The 17,284-nt window shown below is 57.6% G+C and overlaps 1 protein-coding gene across 2 annotated transcripts in view; it reads left to right on the forward strand.

The window, feature by feature from the left end:
- Positions 1-2,685: 2,685 nt before the first annotated feature.
- The window catches only part of RHOG (ras homolog family member G), a 29,808-nt gene continuing 15,209 nt past the window's right edge, over positions 2,686-17,284 (forward strand). For both annotated transcript variants that reach the window (XR_014711742.1, XM_084629048.1), the window contains exon 1: positions 2,686-2,832. The gene's annotated coding sequence lies outside the window, so the exon portion shown is untranslated. The remainder of the gene's footprint in view (positions 2,833-17,284) is intronic.

Raw genomic sequence — 17,284 nt, forward strand, 5'->3', positions numbered from 1 at the left:
CTCCAGCGCAGTGTTTCTGACATTATTCTGGTATCCCATAGACAGACAGACAGTGAGTGCTCGTTTACACACTGTAAAAAGCTTTCCAGTCCAATTCACATGCAAATAGGTGACCCTGTGTCCAGGCCCATCCGATACCATGGGTGAGATGAGTTTCTGTGTAGACTTGGAAGCTTCTCTTCCATGGCCAGAGGCTGGTCCAATAGAAGGTATCCCCTCACCCACCTTGTCTCCATTATACAGAACAATTGTAACATCACGTGTGTGGCTGAGAACGTACAACAATGACACCCCTCACTGGAGTATCTGGGCTCCTCACATGACTCGTAGCCCCTGGAACACCTCTCTAGCCCTGGCACTCCCCCTCCGCTGTCTGTTCAGTTGTGCATGATCTAGGTAAGGTCCCTCCCAGCGGCAAGGCTGGGCTCTGAGGGGCCCGAGGGCAGGTTGGAGCATGCAGGGCATGTCCCGGGGCACTCTGCCACCACAGCATCTCCCTAGGCAGCACCAGGCTGGTTCAATCGGTTAAAAGACTTACAAACACACGGCTGGCTCTGCGCTGAGCCTGTTTGCGTTCTCGAGAAGGCTATAAAAAGCAGCTGAGAATGGCAGGCATGCATGTGCGTGGGGGGAGTGTGAAGCAGGATCTCCACCTTAGCCTGAACTAGGACACCGCAGACACGGCTGACATACGAGTAATGAATCAGGAAAGGCTGTGTCTGCTCTTATCGGGACGTTCAGACCATGCAGGGCTGCGGGCGGACCCAGAACACGGAGGAGCCCAGGCTGGTCCACTGTACAAAGGGGGCCTCAGCCCCGCACGCACGGTGCCCGCAAGCTTCTATGCCTGTTGGTATGAGACAACCCAGATCCATTGTCCAAACCTCCCGTGGAGGGGTGACGTGTATCAGCCCCGGGGATGTATCAGAATCCAGGCAGCCGCTCCCCCACCACACCGGGTCCTGCTGGGGACAGGAGGGAGGAATTCTTAGTGTCCCTGGCGGCCTTGGCGAGCTCGGGGCCCATTGACCCGAGCACTGTGCTGCAGACAGCATCCGGGCCGACGGGGAAGGTGGGGTTCACTGAAGACACAATGCCTAAGACTGCCGGGGCTGCCTGCATTAGCATTAGCCTCCATGACCCAGGAGGTCCCTTCCCAGCCTGTGTCTCATGGTCCTGTGGCTATAAACCCTTGCATGGAGTGGCCCATGCGTACTGCAGCCGGAAAGCGTTTCCGGCTCCAGGACTTGCATGGTAACGAATCTGAGCTTTGCCGTGAACACTTCAACAGGAGCAAGAAATGCCCCCACGTCCCCAGAGACTGTCCCACTAACCCCTCCCCCAGAACAACCAACAGCCCCCTGGCACCTTCTTGAGCCTTCCTTCATCACTCGGCATTTATTGGGGCATGGCACCATCTGGCCTCTGGGTGGCAGCAGCCTCCCTGTGCTGGGGCTGCCGGCTCGGGGTAAAGAAGCCTGGGCTGCTCAGGTTCCCCCAGGGGTGAATTTGACCCAGAGCCGACAGCTGTTTGCAGGCTACAGGAGAGGCTGGTGCAGGAGTGTGGCTTTCACAGGGGAGCTGAGCGTTTATATAATAACATCCGGACACTGCACGTGACGCTCGCCCGCCAAACCATTTGGTTTGTAACCTTTTCCCGAGCCCTGCGGCCTGTCGCCAGGCTCCTCTGACTGCAGGCAGCTCAGCGGCTGTCCTGACCTCCTCTGCTCCCCACTGCATGCATCCAGTGCAGTGAACTGTAGCCCACGAAAGCTGATGCTCAAATAAATTAGTTAGTCTCTAAGGTGCTGCAAGTCCTCCTGTTCTTTTTGCAGATACAGACGAACCCGGCTGCTCCTCTGAAACCCGCCTGGGAGTGGCGCTAGCCTTCATGGGCCGTGGAGTGGCTAGGGCCGTGGTTTTCGACGGGGAGCTCCGCAGACTGTGTCTGGTATTTCCAAAGGGCTCCGCGCTGCCCTGCGAAACTTTTCAGGGGCCCGCAAATGAAGAAAGGTTGGAAACTGGTGCCCTGAGGGATAGCAGGCTTCCCTTTGGTTAAGAGATGAGCAAGACACACAGAGAAACTTCTGGAGAAGCGGGCGTGGACGGGGCAGATACTGGCTGTGCTGGGTTGGGTGGGTCCATGTCTGGCACCTATGGAGGCTTTGACTGATGCCCCGTTGACTCCCCCGCCTGCCCCGGGGATGTCATTGGCATTGGGTTATAACACAATGACGCCCCCGAGGTGCGTGTGCTTGTTGGGACCAGGCCGCAAACACGAGGCTGGCTGGCTACCCTATCCAGCTCCCTAAGGCGCTTCTCCAACACTCATCACAGCAGTGCCTGGGCGCTTCCCTGGTGTGTGATTTACCCACGGTCCCGCTGCCAGGCTGGAGGAGTCCTCGGGGTGGTTAGAGCCTGGACAGCTGAACAGAAGGTGGCAGACTCAGGGCTGGCACCTCCTGGGGTGCAGTCCCCCCAGAGATTTGGGGGTTCCTCTTTGTGGGTGTGGCACGACCTGCCAAGGCAGGGCTGACTGTGGGGCAAGGCTGGGATCTGACTGGGGGGAAGAGCCAGAGGGGAGAGGACTGGAGGAAAGTTGGCCTCAGCAGAGAGTGCTCAGGGCTAGAGAGGAGGGGAAGTAAGAGCCGGGGAGCAGAAACTTCCTTGTTCACGCTCTCTTGTGCCTTGCTCTGCAGACTTCCTCTGGCCTCATTCACTTCCTTCTGCACCGGGAGCGAGCAGCAGCAGCGAGCAGCAGCGGCGGGCGCCCCCAGCCGAGAAACACCCGGGTCACGGCGCCCCCCCCGCCGCCCCGAGATATGAGCCAGGGTGAGTCCTGCCTCCCCGCAGCTCCCCCCGCCTTCTGGGAGAGGGGGTCCGGGCGCGCCCCTTAGCCCGGCGGGGGCCGCGTCCCCAGCTGTGCCAGGCGCCTGGCAGAAAGTGTGTGGGGAGCTGTGCCGTGCGCCTCTGGAGAGGGGTCCCGCTGTGCCGTGCGCCTCTGGAGAGGGGTCCCGCTGTGCCGTGCGCCTCTGGAGAGGGGTGGGGGGTCCCGCTGTGCCGTGAGCCTCTGGAATGGGGTGGGGGGTCCCGCTGTGCCGTGCGCCTCTGGAGGGTCCCCCGAGGTGGGTGCTGATGCACTGTCCCTCTGGAGGGGGGGTCCCCGCGGATCGGGGTGAGTGCCGCTGTGCAGTGCGCTTCTGGAGGGGGGGTCCCTCGGGGTGGGGGGCGCTGCTGTCTGTCCTCTGGAGGGGGGGTCCCCGCGGATCGGGGTGGGTGCCGCTGTGCAGTGCGCTTCTGGAGGGCGGGTCCCCTCGGATCGGGGTGGGGAGCTGTGCAGTGCGCCTCTGGAGGGGGGGTCCCCTCGGGGTGGGGGCGCTGCTGTCTGTCCTCTGGAGGGCGGGTCCCCTCGGATCGGGGTGGGGAGCTGTGCAGTGCGCCTCTGGAGGGGGGACCCCTCGGGGTGGGGGCGCTGCTGTCTGTCCTCTGGAGGGCGGGTCCCCTCGGGCGGGCTGGGTGCCGCCGGGTGGGGTGTGTTGCGTGCCTGGTGGAACGGGGGCCAGGACGCTTCCCAGGACCCGGCTGCAGTCAGCAAAGCGGGAGCAGGAGAGAGCCTGGGGGAGAAGCAGGGGTCGGGCTGTGGGGCTGGAGTGACGGATATGGGGGGAGAGGAGGAGGAAGAGTTTTCACCAAAGGCCCTGCAACTGACAAGAGCTACTGCTGTGTCTGCCTGTGAAGGAGGCCCGGCGAGGCTGAGCCGGGCTGGGCTGGGCCAGGCGAGGCTGACCTGGGCCAAGCCAGGCTGGGCTGCACTCTGAAAAGGAGCAACTCCAGGAGGAAAATGGTGAAGCAGCCAGCTGTGGGGTGCTCCTGTCTGGGCCACTGCCTCCTCCAGGGTGGGCAGGGTGCAGGCGGCCTGGGCAGACTGCCTGGCTCTGTTTCTTCTGGGAGAGAAGGTCTGTCCTGAGAACACAGCCTGCCCTGTGCCCTCCCCCACAAGCCTGGCACTCCCCTCCCTCCCCCGGCCCTCTTCCCAGCCCTCCTCTGAGCTAGGCTTGGCTTTGGCCCAGAGCAAGTAGGAGTTTCCCTTGTGTCCCTTGTTGTTGTTAGGTCAGTCCGAGCTGGGCTGCAGGGAGCTGGGCGGACTCATTCTGTGCCAGGCGAAAGTGGGCCTGGCCCTGGGGTTCTCCCTCTGACTGCCCTGAGCCGTTCTGTGCCAAGCTCAGCCGGGCTGGGCCCTTCTAGTGCTAGAGCAGGCAGCATGTTGCAGTCAGAAAGTCATCAGAGTTTGTTCTGTGCTGTTCAATCGGAAAGCGGTGGGCTCCTCCTGGGTATCTCCTTGTCTCGGGGATGGGGTGTATTGGGTTGGATCGTGGCCTGGGTTTTGTTCAGAAGGGGGGAGGGGAAGAGAAGATCCCCTCCCAGGACTGGGAGTGGATTTGATTCTTCATTTTCTAAGAGATCTGCTCTGTGGATTATTACGGGGAAATCTCCTGGCCTGTGCTGTACACATGGGTCCCTTCTGGCCTTGGAGCCAAGGACTCTGTGTCTATCCCCACCTTACTGCTGGGGTCTTCCCCCTCACCATCCCAGGCGAGCTGAGACCATGTGAGCTGCGCTTAGATGCCCTCCGTGGGCTATGCTGCCTTTTCATGAGGTCAGATCATTTTGTGTGTTACTAAAAGGCTAAGAATGAATGTCTGCAACCTCCCGTTTTACTAGGGATAAAAGTGGGCATCAGACTGCAGTGACTCAGGCCTGAGCTCGGATGGACGGGGCTGCTAGCAGATGGTTTGAGATGGGGCAGTTCCCAGATTATGCCTGAGTGGATGCACCCATAGGGTCAGATTTCCTGGGCTGATATCACCAGTGTCATAGGCTACCAGTGGTGGTGATTTGACCTGGAGTCGGGGAGGAGGGAGCCGGAGATCTGAGCTCATCAGGATGGTGGTGGGGAGACGGCCCTGCCTGGAGAATACAGACCCCCTTAGAATGAGAAACAGCCTTCAAATAGTGTAACAAAGCCAGGGCCACCCCAATGTTATGGCTGGCACCGCGCTATGCAGCATGGCTGCTTGGAACTTTGTGGAACCAGCATAGATAGACCTGACCCCTGCCTTTTTAGTAAAGGAGAATCACCACTAGCTACTTGCAGTATAGTGCACATGACACACAGCTTATAAGTTCTGAGTCTGTCCAGCAGAGGGCAATGATGTGCTCACTCATGCGCATTGCATCACAATGTATTTAAGGCCTGTTGCATATTTTTCCAGACACAATAAACCTTGTACATTGTACTTTTGCACAATGCATTTTAAGTTGTTGATGCTGCAGAAGAAATAATCCTGAGGACCTGGGTGAGTAACTGGCTTTTGACCGCTAGGTCACTGGTTCGAATCCAGCCGGGATCAGACGGGATGGGTGAGAGTGGAGGGGTGAATGGGAGGAGAGCTGGAGGCAGGCAGGAGGGAAGAGATGAGAGACCGTGGTTCACCTTGCCCAGTAGCCTGTTTCTGACAGTGGTGGAGCTTCAGGAGGGGCGAACGGAACAGAGCTGAAATAAGGTGGAGGCAGCTCAAGGGAAAAGTGAGACCAGACCGTTCCCACCGAATGTGAGCATGTGCTCTAAACCCCAATGCAATCCCTCCTCTGAGTGGGGTGGTTTGCTGCAGTGACTGTTTGGTTGTTAAGGAAGTCGCTCTCTGTCCAAGCGTCTGCAATTCTATGGAACGAGGTTGCCCCTGGGTTCTCCTTGTTACTGTATGGTTACGATTATTTCATCTCTTTGGAGGGCACGGCGGGCCCCCTCCCTTCCCTTCCTTGGGCAGCCAGGGGCCGGTGTGTCATAATTAGAGGCGTTCCAGTGTAGGAACGGCCTTGATTCTCATACTGGTACTTCACAGTTCCAAGCTGCTTTCTGTGTTCAAAGCCATGCACGCTCACGAGCAGCTCAGAGAATTAGTAGGCTTCTCTGGGGCATGGAATGACCGTCCCACCTTGCATCCCAAGGAGTTTGCAAACACAAATGAATGAAACCTCCTGGTCCCCCCGGGTGAGGAAGGGAACTATTATCCCTCTGGCATTACTGGTTAAGAGTCTTTACATTGCTGTAGTGTCTAGCAGCCCCAGTCAGGATGGGGGCCCCCTCGTGTGAAGACCCAGACCCTGCCCCAATGCCGTCAACACTTAAGATTATGCTTAACTTGAAACATGTAAGTCCCATGGAACTACACATTTCAATAACGTGAAGCATGTGGATAACTATTTGCAGGATTGGCCGTTATTAGTCTTAAAATAACTATTTAATTTTTAAACCATTTCAAATTGCCTTTCTCTCTATATATATATATACATATACATTTTCCTATTTTGTGCATAATTAACACTAGAATTTCATCGGTTTTAAACCCTGGACTTTGTCCCTTTTTCATAATATTCAAGCTCAGCTTTCTCTCTATTAACTTATTTCTAAGCTTGACCTTTCTTTTTAGCTATTCTTGGCCTTTTCGGTTTCACTCTCCCCTTTGTTTAGTTTCGAACGCTGGCTGTGTCACTTTCTGTCTTTTTTTATACTTAATTCTAGCCTTACAAAAGTTTGTCTTGCCTTTTTCTAAAGTTGAACCCTTTGCCTTCTGCTCCTTTTTGTAGTTAACCCTTTGATTCTTTTTTTTAAACAAAAAATATTTCACCCTTGATAGTTAGATACTACAATGATGAGCATTGTACAAAACCTGACAGTAGACTGAAAGATAAAGCCGTTGCCAAATGGGATGTTAGTTCACAGATCTGTAGATTTTTAAGGCTAGAAGGGACCGTTCTGATCAGCTAGTCTGACTTCCTGTATAACACAGGCCAGAGAAACTTGCCCTTCATTCCTGCTTTGTGCCTGATAACTGCGAGAGGGATATGTGTGTGTGTGTGTGTGTGTGTGTGTGGAACTATGGCAGATCTTTTAGAGAGAGACTTTCAGTCACCACTGAGTTGTAGCTAAAGGTGCTTGGAGGACTTTATCAAAGCAGACAGGAAGAAAGTGACAGGGTGGGTAGTTGTGAGACACATTGGCTGTAAAGACGGTGGATTTGATCATGAGCAATAGCTGGGGTCGTGGTGACCAGAAGATCAATTCAGTGACATGGCTCTTGGGTCCATGTGTAGCAGATCTCAGGAGACCTCTCAAGAGGCTTCTGGCATGTGCAGGGAGGAGCCTATGTTACCAGTAACATAAGGCGATGTAAGAGAGAGGTCCTGGAAATTAACTTTAGATTGCTGGGAAGACTGGTAGGTCTAGGGCAGGCATGGTAGCTGCGGAGCAAATGTAACGAAAGGTAGCAGTTGATAAAAATAAATGAAAAAATTAGTCAAGAAGAGCTTATGTCCTCCAAGCCACAACAGCATCCTTCCGAAAATGGAGCTTCTTTCTGTTGGCTGCACGCGGGCGGGAGCAGGTAGAGTGTTAGATAGGGGTTGGGACGTTCGGGGAGAACCCAGGCAAAGACATCAAAACAAATCACAAGGCGTTCTTTGAATGTATCAGAAGCAGGAAACACAGCAGAAAAGCAATCACCCCACTGGGCGCAAGTCCTTTTTCACCTTCAATTTCAAATCTGTAGCAATAGCGAAGTCCCTAGTGGACTTGGTGGAGTCTCTGTCATGTCTCTCCTTTTCGAGGTTCAATTCTGCTTGGTGCAGGGTTTTTGATTGGTTGGCAGGGCTTAGGGGGTTCAGCCTGGTGACTGTTATTCAGATGATGGAGAGGCTTTTCCAAAGAGGAAGAAAGTTTGGCAGTGTCTCGTGAAGACGGTCAGTCTCTGGGTTCTCCTGAGCTCCTCTGGACAATCGTTCCACAGGCAGATCCCCTGGACTGAGAAAGTTTGACCCCAGTGCTCATGCGCTTCGTGATCTGCATTGGCCCAGAGGAGCGCAGCTGTGGTGGTGGGTCACAGATCAAAATACAGTCTTTGGTGTAGCAGGGACTTGATCCATTAATTGCTTTAAATTAGGGCTGAGTCATTAAACGGGCCTCGGAAGCCGACTGGGAGCCAGTGGAGGCATTTGAGCATGGGTCTGAGGTGCCCATGCTGGTCTGAGCCATGGAGGTGGGTAGCTGGAACCTGCCCGGCAGCTTCACATTTAGTTTTGGTTACAGTAACCCGGCCTGGAGGTGACACATGTCTTGATCCCCATGGTCACATCTCCTCCGGGAGGAAGGGACAAGGTTTCCTAACGAGCTGGGGGCGAAAGAAGGCGTTTTGAGGAGTCAGACAGGGCCCTGAGTTTCTCGCCCTTTTGATGAATTGGGTCTGCACGCCTTCCATGGAAGGTGGAGGCAGCTGTTCTCCTTTCTGACCAGCAGCACTTCAGCTCTCTGGCACAGCTGGAGAGGGAGGACTGGAGCCACTGGGAGACTGGGCCGTCAGCTCCGGCTGTGTCAGGTGGGAGAGCTAGCAGTACCCTGGTCACAGGCTGTAGAGGCCCGGTGGTAGGACCGTGAAGATCTTACTTGAGTCCATGGCCACAAGGAGGTCACCTTTTAGTGCCCCTAGATCTCTCTGGAGGCATCCGGGATGCTGACTGACGTCACCTGTTGGTGGAGCATGGTGGTTCCTACTTTCTCCATGATCTTGCCCGGGGCTGGGAGGTTGGAGAGGGGATGGTCCACAGTGTTGAGTTCTGGCTCCTTTCAGAAGGGGAGCGCTGTTGCATTTTTCAAGGAGTTGGGTGGCCGTGCTGCTCTGAAGGAGGCGCTATTTCCATTAGAAGTGGGTTTACCTGTTCTGTACTGGCTGGCCATACTGGACTAGTCCTATGTTCCTTCTAGGGCGGAAGAGAACCTAGAAGTCCTGCTCTAGCCACTAGCCCACACTCCCTCCCGGAACCTATAGTAAAACCCAGTCGTCCTGGCTGTCAGACACCTTCTCTAGCCTCTCCTTCTCCTCCCATGGAGATACAGGCGGCTTCTAGTGATTGCAGGTACTTTTCCTACCTGACAGAGCATGAGCGTGTGTGTGTAGCAGAGTGGAGCTCTCTGTATGGCCGTTCATTTTCCTCTTCAGAAAAGGATTGGAAGGGGGGAGGCGGCGCAGAGCCAGTTTATTTCCTGCTCCACTGGACCTGTAAATACAGTGTGTTCGACACCTAACACAACGGGGCCCTGACCCTGGTGGGGACAGCTCGGTGCCCCGGCAGGACAATATTTCATAGTACTGCACCCCAGGGGAGAGACCCAGGCCACCCCTTCGGGGGCTGACAGGTGTCCGAAGGCAGAGTCCTGGAGGATCGTGAGTCATGGCCCCAAGTCGCAGTGGTGTGCAGGTAACCGTCCGATGGGAGGGACGCTGGGGCCGAGAATCCCAGGCCTCAGCCCGGGGACTCAGGCGCAGGGGGCTGCTCGGCAGGGGTTAGTGGAAGGACTCAGTCCGGCGGGGAGAGAAACGCAGTGGGCAGGCCCCATTCAGGAGGATGCCAGGCTCCTTGGTGTGGCCCCAGCATTCAGCAGGTGGCATGTTTTCCCTCCTCTGGGTGGAAACCCCCCGCCTGGGCGGAGTTCTTGGCAGGGGCTGAGGGTGGATTTTGTGTCTGAAAAACAGAGAGAGGGTTTTGCTTCCCTTTTCTGCTGAGTGCGAGATGAGTTGTTTTCCCTCCCTGGGTGGGGAGGGGGAGTCGTTATGAATCACCCGCCAGGGTCCTGGCCCCAGCTTCCTCTTGCTGATGCGGCACCGGGTGAGGATCATTGCTGGGCAGAGGAAGGAGCCCTGGGGTGTTTTACCTCCCTCCAGCCCCGTGCAATCCTGCTGCCCCCAGCAAGGCCTTCAGGGCTGGGGTGACACGTGTGCGGGCAACAGAGGAGGCAGGGCAGCGTGAGGGGGCTGCGGCCAGGGTGGTGATGGGGGGGGGAGCTGTGAAAGGTCGGGGCACCATGTCTATTGGGCATCTGTGGCCGGACTCTGGGGAGGGCAGTGTGTGTAGTGTGGGGCAGTGTGTGGGGGGTGTAGAAGGAGGGCAGTGGAGTGGGGGTGGGGGCTGTGTGTGAGGGGGGTGTAGAAGGAGGGGGCTGGGGGTGGGGTGGGGGCTGTGTGTGAGGGGGTGTAGAAGGAGGGGGCTGGGGTGGGGGTGGGGACTGTGTACAGGAGGGTGGGGTGGGGTGGGGGCTGTGTATGGTGAAGGCTGTGGGGGCGGTGTACAGAAGGAGGGCCGTGTGTGAAGTGTGGGTGTGAGTGTGGGCTGGGTGTGGTGTGGTGTGGGGCAGTGTGTGGGGGGGGTGTAGAAGGAGGGGGCTGGGGGTGGGGTGGGGGTGGGGGCTGTGTGTGAGGGGGTGTAGAAGGAGGGGGCTGGGGTGGGGGTGGGGACTGTGTACAGGAGGGTGGGGTGGGGTGGGGGCTGTGTATGGTGAAGGCTGTGGGGACGGTGTACAGAAGGAGGGCCGTGTGTGAAGTGTGGGTGTGAGTGTGGGCTGGGTGTGGTGTGGTGTGGGGCAGTGTGTGGGGGGGTGTAGAAGGAGGGGGCTGGGGGTGGGGTGGGGGTGGGGGCTGTGTGTGAGGGGGTGTAGAAGGAGGGGGCTGGGGTGGGGGTGGGGACTGTGTACAGGAGGGTGGGGTGGGGTGGGGGCTGTGTATGGTGAAGGCTGTGGGGGCGGTGTACAGAAGGAGGGCTGTGTGTGAAGTGTGGGTGTGAGTGTGGGCTGGGTGTGGTGTGGGGCAGTGTGTGGGGGGGTGTACAGGAGGGCAGCATGTGAGGTGTGGGGTGTGGGTGTGCAGGAGGGCAGTGTGTGGGGGTTGTGGCTTTGCACAGTGTGTGGGGGGGTGTAGAAGGAGGGGGCTGGGGTGGGGGTGGGGACTGTGTACAGGAGGGTGGGGTGGGGTGGGGGCTGTGTATGGTGAAGGCTGTGGGGGCGGTGTACAGAAGGAGGGCTGTGTGTGAAGTGTGGGTGTGAGTGTGGGCTGGGTGTGGTGTGGTGTGGGGCAGTGTGTGGGGGGGTGTACAGGAGGGCAGCATGTGAGGTGTGGGGTGTGGGTGTGGGTGTGCAGGAGGGCAGTGTGTGGGGGTTGTGGCTTTGCACAGTGTGTGGGGGGGTGTGGGCAGTGGGGGGGCAACTTGTATATTGGGGTGTACACTGCCCTCCTTCGGTACACAACCCCCACCCCACACACAGCCCTCCTGTACACCCCCACCAGGCCCTGACGACAGGCTACGTGGGAGCCAGGAGGAGTTCGTGCGTGGGCTGGCCATGCGGCCCTGCTTGGGCAGCAGGATTGCATGAGGGATGTGGGGCGGGGTGTGTGTGTGGGTGTACAGGAGGGCAGTGTGTGGGTGTGGGACAGTGTGTGGGGTTGAGGGCAGTTTGTGTGGGGGTGTTCAGGAGGGTGGTGTGGGGCAGTGCGTGTGTGGGTGTACAGGAGGGCAGTGTTTGGGGTGTGGGGCAGGGTGTGTGGGGTGGGGATGGGGGGGAAGGGGGTGTGGGGGGTGTACAGGAGGGCAGTGTGTGGGGGGCACACACAGAAGCAGGGATGGTATCTCAGTCACCAGCGGGCACGTGGGGAGGGGCAGGCTGGGTTCCTGGGCGAGGTTTGTTTACTTCCTGTAACTAGCTCAGGCCTGCTGATGTCGTTTGCGTCAGGGCCTGGGGCCCTGCCGCTCCCCCCACCCCGCATGTGCCCAGGGCTGGACCCCTCCGTCCTTTCGACGGGCTGGGGCAGGAAGGATCCTTCTAAAGGCTGCGTGGAAGCCGGCGGCTGGAGATCCCCCCGCATCCCTCCCCAGCGGGCTCCAGCTCCCCATCCCCTCACCCTTGGGCCAGCCGCCGAGCAGCCTCGCACCCTGGCAGGCTGGGCTGGCGCAGGGTGGAGGATGGGGCTGTGATGCTCCTGTGGGACGGGGCCTGGTCGCTCTCCAGGACGAGCCAGGCCTACCCTGGGCAAACAGGGTCAGCCAGGCAAAGCTCCCCCATGCGGCCCTGCAGTCTCGTGGGGGCGGAGAGTAATGCCCCCCGTCCACCGTTCTCTGGCCACTCGATGCCATGGCTGGACCTGGGGTTCATGTCTTCTGAGGCAGTGGCTTCCAAACATGGCCACTTATTTTAGCCCCCGAGTTTCTGGGCGCCCAGCAGATGAAGCCAGGTGGTCAGCCCCTCCAGGAGCCAGACTCAAGTTGGGCACCCAAACAATGCTAACGTGGGACTGGAAGGGACCTCCGGGGCATTGTGCCCAGTCCCCGGCTATCCCAGACAGCCCTGGCATATCGTCCCCTTCACAAACTTGTCACGCTCCACCCGAAAGCCCCTTTGGTTGTTTGTCCCTCTCTGCTCTACTGGGAGGTTGCGGCAGGGTTAGAAACCTTCTCCTTCCTAGCCTCCACGTTTCCTGGTCACTCGCTCCCTGTCTGTTCTTGTGCCAACATTGTCCTTTAGCTTCAATAGCTCGTCTCCTTCCCTGGGGTTCACCCTGGTGTGTATTTATAGAGCAATCTGATCCCCGCTCAGCCTGCCTTTCGCCAGGCTAAGCCAGCCAACCTCTCTCAGTCTCCTCCACGGCCCTGCCCGTCCGAGCAGCCCTTCTCTGCACCTGTTCCAGCCTGAATTCTTCTTCCTTCAACACGGGTGACCAGCACATGAGCGCCACATTCCTGATACGGTCTTACCAGTGCCTTGGACAGACCAAGACCCACCCACCCACCCAGCTCACAGAGACACCAATCTTCTGTTTGGGGGGCTGCTTCTGCACAGGCCAAGGGGGTTGGACTGCCTGGGCCAGTCGGTTTCTCAGCTCTGTCACCCTCCCAACCCTGATGCATCATGAGCTCGTTACGAGTGTGGCGTGTGGATATGAGGCATCACCAAAAGTATGGTAATTTCCCATGAGACATGCAGAGCAAAGGGACTTAGCTGGCCTCAGCACGGTAGCAGAGGAGAATCTCGCAATCTGTAATGTATTTATCCTCGCTCCACCCCTGAGGCGGGACAGGCCTGTTATTCCTGTGGTATAGAAGGGGAACTGAGATGCAGCAAGGCTAAGTGACTCACCCAAGGGCACACGCGGAGTCAGTGGCAGAGCTCCCACATCCCAGGCTGGTGTCCTGAGTACAGGACTATTCTCTGCGCTGCTATACAAGTGTGCTCTCGATTTCAGAGCGGCCTTGATTTTCTCCCCTTCCCAGCACGCTGGCGATGCTCACGCGGGGATGCACACATGCCCTGGCTGCAGAGGGGGTGATCCACTGGCTGATTAGCCAGTCACGCTGGCCTTGGTTCTGGGCAGAGAGGTGTGAGGTGGGGTCATGCTACCTAGAAGAGAGGGAAGTGGGTGGAAGGGAGAATATAACGGCCGTCAGGTTGAAAAGATGAGTTAATTCTTGAGGGCTTCAATCACCTCCTGGCCCTGAGATGGAGCCCGCCCTCGGTGAGCTGGGACCGCTCTGCAGCAGGGCGGAAGTAAAGCATCAGCTGCCGAGGTCAGGAAGAAGCTTCCACACAAGCATGTAATTGCAAGAGAGTCCACCGGGTCTGGGTCTGGTCCCAGCCCCTGCCAGAGACAGGACACCAGCCTGATGGGACAATGAGTCTGATCTGGCTTGGCAGCTCCTTTGCCAGCAACCCCAATTGCTCCTAGCGAGGGAGGCTCCGTGCTGACAGGCCCCATGGCAGTTGCTCAGGACACCTTGTGGGCTCAGTCCAGAGCAGGGAAGGGAGGCTCAGTCCAGAGCAGGGAAGGGCCCGAGGGAATGGGCTGAGGCTGAACTGAGGAGAGGAAAACGGAGGCTGAACGTTAGGATCCATTGCCCGGTACTGAGAGCTGATCAGCTGCGGAATAGCTTCCAGGGGATGGGATGGAAGCCTGGACGCTAGAGGCATTCAGAACTGGGTTTGACCGAAGCCCAGAGAACGTACCTGGGTGGTGATCTTTCACTACCTAGAGAAACCAGCGGGGCTCTGGGGAGGTTCGAGTCTAGTTCCCAGAACGTCCAAGTGCCCTCGTTTCTTTGCCAGGATTGAGGGTTCACGTGCTGAAAGGCAGAGGCAAGGCCTTGGGAAAGGGCAGTAAAATCCGCCCAGCTGCTCTTTCCAGCGTCAGGCAGGAAGAACAGACCCCTCCTTGTGACAGATCCTCATTCAGGGCTGGTGCATCTTACTGCTCTCCTCTTCCTGCAGCAGAGTCAGGGGAGGCAGGGAGCGGGGGCCTGGCTGGGGGGCCACCCCAGAATGGTTGTGTTTTTACATTCATAACTGATGCAACAAGCCCAGAGGTGCCGGGGCTCAGCCCTGGCACAAATTAAGCCCTGCAGCATGGGAACCTTTTCCAGCACCGTAGGGCCTGCGTGTGGATGGTGGGCAGGAGTCTCCTGCCCAATGGGAAGCTGGGCGGAGCAGGGGGGCCCTTCCCAGCTCTGTTCCCATGGTACACCAAGGCCAGTGGCTCTGGCTGGGGAGCGTGGCTTTCTCAGCCTCAAAGCAGCGCTGCCCGGGAAGTTCTGGTGTACCTGTGGCTCCTGGAGACCACGTCCACTCGCTGCTCTGGACCGGGCACTTGCCACACTGAGCTCCCTGAGCAGCCTGGAGACCCCTGCTCCTGTCGGTGCCAGAGAAGGGCAGTTAGTGGGCACCAGGGCCTCCCGTGTGGGCAGCGCTGGGAGAACGTCTAGGGATGGGCAGGGCTGTTGTCAAAGCCAGCCTGCACAGCCTTCAAGAAGCCACGTGAGATCTAGAGCTGCCGGCTTGGTCTCTGGCTCCCTGCATTAGCTCTGATCTGTCAATCGCAGCCTCCAAAGGCAGATGCCTTTGGACAGGGAATCGATACTTGAGCAGATCAGAAACCAAGATTTGAATGCAAACAGGAAGAGCCACCCTAGGAAATACGGGCCACAGAAGCAGAATTGTTTCTGCCTAGAAAGCGTTTACATGAGGGCGAAGTGGTTTTTTTCTCTGCTGGAGTTAGGAAATGGACGACAATAGCCAGCTCTCGTGCAGGAAGGAGAGCCTTCCAGGGAACAGCCGTCAGCCTGGCGGGTAGTCAGGAACCTCTGGTATAGCCTCAGCCCTGCCAGTGACTAGCTGTGTAATCTTGGGCAACCCACTTTGCCCCCATGCCTCAGTTTCCCCCTCTGCCAGATGGAGATAGTGAGCCTGAGACTTTAATCGATGTCTGTGAAGCCCTTTGGGATCGTAAAGTGCAATCAAGTCCCCTGGGTAGGATCAGGGCCTAGCACTTTGCAGGGCAGGAGCCCAGACACCACAGTGATAGAGATCCAGGTGCTTACCCCACGTCCATGTGGGGGATTAGACTATATTGACACCACCCTGAGGCCAACTCTGCAAAACTGTCCCAGCCTTTCCCGGCCCCTCTAGCAAATGAGGCCGCCTGTCCGCACTGGGCATGATAATGCCCGTGAACAGATGCTGCTGTCCTCTCCCATTCCCAGTGAATGGCTCGCTCCCAGCAGAGTAGAGCTGCACAGGGAGAGGGGCTGGTGAATTCAGAGTGGGGTAATCTCATAAGAGCCCCCCGTCCCATGTTCTGGCAGCCCCAAGCGGCTGCCCTCCTCTGCTTGAACAGAAGGAAAGCTCTGCTGAGTGATCTGCCAGAGCACCGTGCTCTGGCTGCCCGTATGGACAGCCTCATGTTTTCCCACGCGGGTGTCCCCCAGGGCTGGTTTATCCCCCCTCTGATGGTGCATTCCCAGCGCCGTTCCCATCAGGGCGACTCAGCGAAGGCAAGGGGATGACAGCTCAGCTGGCCTGCCCGTGCCAGGGCCAGGCAGCCCCCCGGGTTAGAAAACCTCTCAGGTGCATTCTCTAACCCGCCCGCTAATGGGATCACACCACCTCCAGGTGGGAGCGGAATCAGGACTCCTGGCATCAGTACAGACACAAGCCCCCTCTCATTTTGGGCCTGGCTCTTATGGCCGGATCCTGCGCCCAGTGAAGTGAGTGGGTGTCTGTGTAGCCCATTGGGCTTTGGAGGAGGTCCTTAATCTCTTCCAGGCCTCCACTCCCCCTCTGTAAAACAGTGACAGCAACATGGACCTTCCTCCCATCACAGGGTATGTGGGGGGGTTCACTGGTGAATGTCTCTGCCCGCGTACCCAGCAGTAGTACTCAGGACAGCTCAGATACCACAGTGATGGGCAGTGCTCCCGGAAGAACGGTATTCCTCAAGCCCCTTCTGTCCAAGGAGCTCAGAGCAAATGAGCTAGCTCTGTGAGCTAGGCGCCATCAACATTATCCAGGTGGGGAAACTGAGGCAAGGTGGGATGACTGTGGTTGGCACATTTCCAGACTTTCAAAGCTTGGCAGGCCCCTCTCCCCCCTAGATCAGATTATCCACTCCCATTTCCCTCCCTTCCTCCCACCCCACCACCTCCTCCCACGTCCCTCAGCAGCCTCTTGGCTGATCAGAGGGAGAATCTCTAGCTGATGGTGGCCCAGCACCTCCTCCAGTGCGGCAGACTCAGGGCTGCTTCCATTGGTTGTGGTGCAGCAAGTGGCCTGCTGGGCTTTCTGGAAGCAGGAGAGGGCAGAGCAGAAATTCAACCAAACTGCTGGTTACGGCACAAACTGGCTCGTGTTGCAGCTGGGAAGGGAAGACGCAGGGCGACTGGGATCTCACTGGCAGCTTCCAAGATTAGGGCCCGGTGCCTCGTGGCAGAGTTCTCTGGAGCTCAGCATGCCAAGTGACACCGGTGGAGTTACTGGCGTCTTTCTACAGCGGCTTAGCTCAGCTCTATGGCAGCTTTGTATGTGGACGTGCTGAAATCAGTTCCAACCTGGCTTACAGCAGCTCAGCCTGGAGAGGCGGGGGGGTTGTAGGCACAAACTCAAGCCATAGAACCAACTTTAAACCATCGCAGGTGCACACAGAATTAAACCGGTGCAAATGCTGTGTGTAGACAAGCCCTTGTAGTTCACATCTGTGCCGCACAGGTGTCCATGTGCCTATGGGTGCCTGGTCCCCTGAAGTCCTGCTCAGCGTGCCCTGGGATCTGGGTAACACCTGCGATGGATGCTCTGGGGAAGGTTTCTTCACTTCCCAGGCCTGGCCAGGAGTTTGGAGGGGATGGTGGCAAGATCTTTTACCTTCACCCTCAGCATTTCAGCATTCTCTGGGCCCTGGTCCATTCAGCTCCGATTCCTGCAGAGGGAGATATTCCTTGTGCCGTTAAATTGCTGATCTGCTCCCATTCCTATCCCTTAGCCCCGTGGGAAGAGTTTCCTTCTCTCATTCAGTACCCCTTGGGTTAACCCCTCCAGTGCTGCAGCGTACAACGGTGTCTCCAGGTTGCTTTCAGAAGGATTTAC

This window comes from Lepidochelys olivacea (assembly GCF_965140295.1).
Source record: "Lepidochelys olivacea isolate rLepOli2 genome assembly, chromosome: 1".
Classification (NCBI taxonomy): Eukaryota; Metazoa; Chordata; order Testudines; family Cheloniidae; genus Lepidochelys; species Lepidochelys olivacea.